This window comes from Marmota marmota, unplaced genomic scaffold, assembly GCF_001458135.2.
Source record: "Marmota marmota marmota unplaced genomic scaffold, marMar, whole genome shotgun sequence".
NCBI lineage: Eukaryota > Metazoa > Chordata > Mammalia > Rodentia > Sciuridae > Marmota > Marmota marmota.
In genome coordinates, this window is record NW_025999842.1 from 29,712,641 (window position 1) to 29,718,640 (window position 6,000).

Consider the following 6,000-nt stretch of genomic DNA (forward strand, 5'->3'; position numbering starts at 1 on the left):
ACAGGACAAGGAACCTGTTCTCACCTAGAAAACTGAGTCTCAACTAGAATAAGGGATATTCAAAAGCTCTAAGACCCCAACCAAAAGCCCTTAAGACTTCAAAACATAGCCACCAACATCTCATTTCTCAGGAAACTCTACAAGAAACTCAGTAGTTACCGTTGGTTTTGCAAACAATAGAAAAAGGATTAGGGATCTCGGAATTCCTAATAGTTAATCAGAGTAACTAGGAATTCAATAATGATGATACAAACCCATAGAACCAACATCAGATGAGCAGCTGGTGAATAAAGTATCTTTGAGACACTAACACCAAAAATACACAAGGACCCCAGCTGAATGCTGGAACTACAGATCATATACGGGGTTGTTCTAATAACAGGGGCATAATTCACGCCCTCCAAATTTTGTCTTTGGAGTAGAGCCTCAGCAAGATATCATCAGGACATAATGGATGCATTAAAATGCCAAAAAAATGCCAAATTTGTCCTATATAACTATTCTCCTCATTTATCTGTGTTTACTAGCCGATAAAGCAGTTTAAGATGCTTTAAAAACATAACATGCTTTAAAAACATATTTTTGCATGCATTTTAAAGATTATCACAATCACCTATGTTTTGGGGAAATGATTTCATTGTATAAGAAATTATAAAATTATGATTTCTTTCTCCCATAGTCAACGTGAAAATCATGGACATTTTTCTTCCAAGATATGCCATTCAGCAAATAAGCAGCATTTTGATAAACAGAAAATACCCCAGATATGTCAAAAGGATGGACTGTAGCCATGACATGTGGCACATGCCTGTAATCCCAGTGACTTGGGAGGCTGAGGCCCTAAGCAATTTAGTGAGACCCTGTCTCAAAATAAAAAAATTAAAATGGCTGGGGATGTGACTCAGTGGTTAAGAGTCTCTGAGTTCAATCTCAGTACCCAAAAAAAAAAAAGGATGGTCTGTGATATAATTATTAAAATGATGGCTATGGTCATTAGAAACATGTAAATGTCTACCATACACCACTAAGAAAATGCACAAATTATGTTATATAGAAATATATATACATCTATACATATGTTGGAGATAATACAAAAATTAAAAACAATTGCGTTAAGATATAGGAAATTAAGTCAACCCAAGCACTAAGTAATATTGTCTTTTAAATTAGAATAAAGGAGGTCAGGCTCAGTGGCGCAGGTCTGTAATCCCAGCAGCTCCGGAGATAGAGGCAGGAGGATCACAAATTCAAAGCCAGCCTCAGCAATTTAGCAAGGCACTAAGCAACTCAGTTAGACCCCATCACTAATAACATACAAAATAGGGCTAGAGATGTGACTCAGTGGTCAAATGTCCCTCCCTGAGTTCAATCCTTGGTGCCACTCCCCCCACAAAAAAAACTAGAATGGAGGAATCAAAATAATTTAATATTCTGGAAATAATCAACTACTAGGATAATCTCTAATATTTTCAAAGTGAGAGTTTGGGCATGTTTTAAAGACCAAGGTCAAAAATCAGGGAAAGCTTAAGTGATCATTTTTTCTCTTTTCTCCATAATGCTTCCTATTTCTTCAGATCACTCAGAAGTCTCGAAAAAGCATAAACAGCAGGTAACCAAATAAAATGAAAGCCAAGTACGTGTGTGACAGCACATATGCCTGAGATACTCTGACACAATGCTTAAAATGTACAGATTATACATTTAACAAGTAAATTAACTACCAGGTATCTCTTATTAAGTTTAATAAGTTCTTAAAACAAAATTATAAAAGCTTTCTGACAAATTTTTCACAAGTGATCACATTTTTCAACAGAAATATTTCAATTCCCTATTTCCCTAAATGAAGAGCTCCAGAAGCTCATGTAATTGCATAGTTTTATTTTTAATACTGTAAAGAATATTACACAATCTGGATAGGATATCGTTGCTATGGAAACTATAAGATTTTTTGCAGTAAGTCAAAAAGTGCAAAATTAACACATCACATTAATGGCTTTTGAATTTCACATCCAGACTGTCAAAGGAATTTGAAAGCTTGAGCAGAATAGACTGAAGCATAGGCCTCTTACTCTGAATTACATGGATAGGAACAAGGAATGAACCCAGTAATTATTTCACTTAATAAGTTTAAATATAACTTCCATCTGTTAAATCAATACTAAAAAATCTGCAATTTTAAACTCCGCAGTTTTTAAATGGAGAATAAAGTAGTACATATATCATTACTATTTCTCTTTTGTATACTGCCATATGGTAAATGGTGATGTGGCACCTCTGAAATTCACCGTGTGAAATAGCAAGGTCCCAGAGGGTATATGGAACTCAAGCAGAAACATCTCCTGAATGAAACATGTGAATACTAATTTGAGGGCAGAGGCTAATACTTTAGTATAAAGACTAAAGATGTGTCCCCTTTACCACATGTCCAGAAATATTTCAATAACTAAGGTACATGGGGTAGGGAAGCTTTACTGCTCTTATCCAATGTCAGTGTCCCTTTCCAGGAGTTCTTCCATGTAATAGTAGTATTTCATACCACACAGCTTGGATGTTTCAGGTACATGTAATATTAAGTATCATAAAAGTACAATGTTTTCTTTTATATGACAAGTGTGGAAAAGCAGGCAAACCTGTCCTGCCCTGCTATGACAGTTTGATTTTTAGAGGGCACCTTAATTCTTCCCTAACTCTATTTTAAAAGACAAGAAGAGAGACAAAACGAATACAGTTTTAGGAAAATTGCTTTTTACATTTTAATGTTCATTAAATAGCTTGACTACAGAAAAGGCATCCTAAAAATAATCCAAGAAGTTTAATAAGTAAAAGTACAGGATTAAAATTTACATACATGGGTGTATGTATACATACTTGTAGTAAAAACATAGATATATACTATAGTGAATTTTTAAAATTTAAGGCATGTCTCCTATTTGTCCATAATGTGTATCAATACCATGCAAACTTCACTCTCAATTGTCACAATGAAAAAAGAAAAAAATATTAAGCAGAAACTGTGATTCTATTAAGTTTTCCATCTGAGACACTATGTTCTGGAAAATTCTTGATGCAAACAATTCTAAAGATAATAGAAAAATAAGTACCTATTTGTACAAAGAGTAGAAATTACCACCTAAAGTAAAAACAATCCTAGGCAGAAAACCACACTCAATGTAGAATTTAAAGGTAATTCAGAGAATTTCTCAAGTACAGAGAATCAAGTTCAGTAGAAAAATCTCCTGAGTGAAATACTGGGAACTAGATTAATGGAAAACATGACCTTACACTTTTCAGTAAGGTCCAAACTAGATGCCCAGCTCCAAGAGAACTGTAGCAAGGTAATACACCATTCAGCAGCCAACATACACAAATATTTTTAGTGGTAGCTCAAACCTCTCTTGTTATAATCATAATTAGATTAACCCAAGGATCTCCAGCTCCTAGCAATACTCTAGGAGGTATCCAGGTCAACACTGAACTACCTCTGGTCTGAAGAACCTATAGCAAACAAAAAGTCAGAAAAAGAAATTTTAGAAAAAGATGAAGCCACCCAGAACCTCAAAGCTAAGAGGTCCTGGAATAACATATACAAAGCTCTGAAAGAAAATAGATGCCAACCAAGAATCCTATATCCAGCAAAATTAAGCTTCAGATTTAAAGATGAAATAAAAACCTTCCATGATAAACAAAAACTAAAAGAATTCACAACTTTTGGGTATAGACTGAGAAGTAAGACAGCTGGGTCAAAAAGTGGTTCCATTCCCAGTTTTCCAAGGAATCTCCATACGGCTTTCCATATTGAATGCACCATTTTGCTGTCCCACCACCAATGTATGAGTGTGCCTTTTTCCACAAATCCTCACCAACACTTATTACTGTTTATATTCTTTTTTTAAAAAATATTTTTTTAGTTGTAGGTGCACACAATATTTTCTTTTTATGTGGTGCTGAGGATCAAACCCAGTGCCTCACACATGCTAAGCAAGTGCTCTACCTCTGAGCCACAACCTCAGCCCCTTGTTTGTATTCTTAATAGCTGCCATTCTGGCTGGAGTGAGATAAAATCTTAAAGTAGTTTTGATTTGCATTTCTCTAATTGCTAGAGATGTTGAACATTTTTTCATATATTTGTTGATTGATTGTATATCATCTTCTGAGAAGTGTCTGTTCAGTTCCTTAGCCCATTTATTGATTGGGTTATTTGTTTTTGGGGGGGTTAAGATTTTTGAGTTCTTTATATATTCTGGAGATTAGTGCTCTAGCTATGTGCGTGTGTTAAAAATTTGCTTCCATTCTGTAGCCTCTCTATTTACCTCCTTGATTGTTTCTTTTGCTGAGAAGAAGCTTTTTAGTTTGAATCCATCTCATTTATTGATTCTTGATTTTAATTCTTGTGCTATAGGAGTCTTATTAAGGAAGTTGGAGCCTAATTTGACATGATGGAGACTTGGGCCTACTTTTTCTTCTATTAGGCACAGGGTCTCTGGTATAATTCCTAGGTCCTTGATCCACTTTGAGTTGAGTTTTGTGCATGGTGAGAGACAGGGGTTGAATTTCATTTTGTTGCATATGGATATCCAGTTCTCCCAGCACTATCTGTTGAAGAGGCAAGGTTAGTTCAACATATGGAAATTAATAAATGTAATTAATCACATTAATAGATTTTAACAAAGAATCATATGATCATCTCAACAGATACAGAGAAAGCATTTGACAAAATACAGCAGCCCTTCATGTTCAAAACACTAGAAAAACTAGAGATAGTTGGAACATAACTCAACATTGTAAAAGCTAAATCCAAGACCAACGTCATTCTAAATGAAGAAAAATTGAAAGCATTCCCTCTAAAAACAAGAGAAGGATGCCCTCTCTCTCTCTCTTCTATTCAACATAATCCTTGAAACTCTAACTAGAGCAATTAGACAGAAGGAAGAATTTAAAGGGATAAGAATAGGGAAAGAAGAACTCAAAACTATCCCTATTTGCTGATGACATGATTTATATATATATATATATATATATAATGTTAAACTTGTCTTTTATTGCTCTGGGCAAGGATTCCATCACTCCAGCCTACTGTTAAGGTATTTTGGATGCAGATTTATTCCAAATACATACATAATTCCTCTCCTCTCTGTTCAATGGTTGAACAGGGATGGGGGAGTAGCTCAGTAAAAAGTAACTGATGCTTTTCCAATAAGATTTTGCTTTTGGGTTCATAAAAGTGGGTAGAATATGGTAGGTAAAAGTTCCACCAGAGTTTGGAAATTTTCCTTACCTACCCTGGAATTAAACATACTTATTGTAAATACTTTTACAAAAATTACCATTTTTAAACTATTAAAGTGTATAATCAGTGGCATTAAGTACATTCACTTTTTTTGGCAATCATCACCATCTATCTTCAGAATGTTTTCAGATTTGCAAACTGACACTCTACACCCATTAAACAATAGCTGATAGCCTTCTTCCCTATCCTTTAACCACCACCATTCTACTCCTAGACTACTTTTGGACTGTTTCGCTTTCTCTTAATAAGAAAGACAGTCTACTGTTGACCAGTGGGGTTGCTTCTCTACATGCAAGTTTTCTTGCATATAGTCTATTTGAGTTTATTATAGAGAAAGGTGGAGACAAACTGGATGTGGGCCTCCTATCCTCGTCTCAGCAGCCCTGCCATGGATCTGCCCAATTCTTTCGCATCAAAAAGTTGATCTCTCGAGGCATTTCCATGTTGTAGATCCGCTGCAGGTTTCATAGCTTTCCTGCTGTCGCTTGCGGCGAGGTTTCTCATCTTTGTCGTTTAATGTCCTCAGTGAGCCCATCCATGCTGAGGATTTTGTTCAGGGTCCTGTATGCACCTTCTACGTTCCCTTCATGTACCATCACAGTCTTGGCAATGAACTTCAGGTGCTTTGCCATGACCTTGGATTTAAGTCTTCATTCTTCAGGACCCGATAAAACCGAGGGAAAGCTTCGCGACCGAGACCACGTTGCCGGGCT

General features: G+C 35.7%; 1 protein-coding gene and 1 pseudogene across 3 annotated transcripts in view; both read right to left on the reverse strand.

Moving 5' to 3' along the window:
- The window catches only part of Cdk19 (cyclin dependent kinase 19), a 145,042-nt gene that overhangs the window by 101,550 nt on the left and 37,492 nt on the right, over positions 1-6,000 (reverse strand). The window lies entirely within an intron of this gene.
- On the reverse strand, positions 5,035-5,994 carry LOC125612048 (annotated as a pseudogene).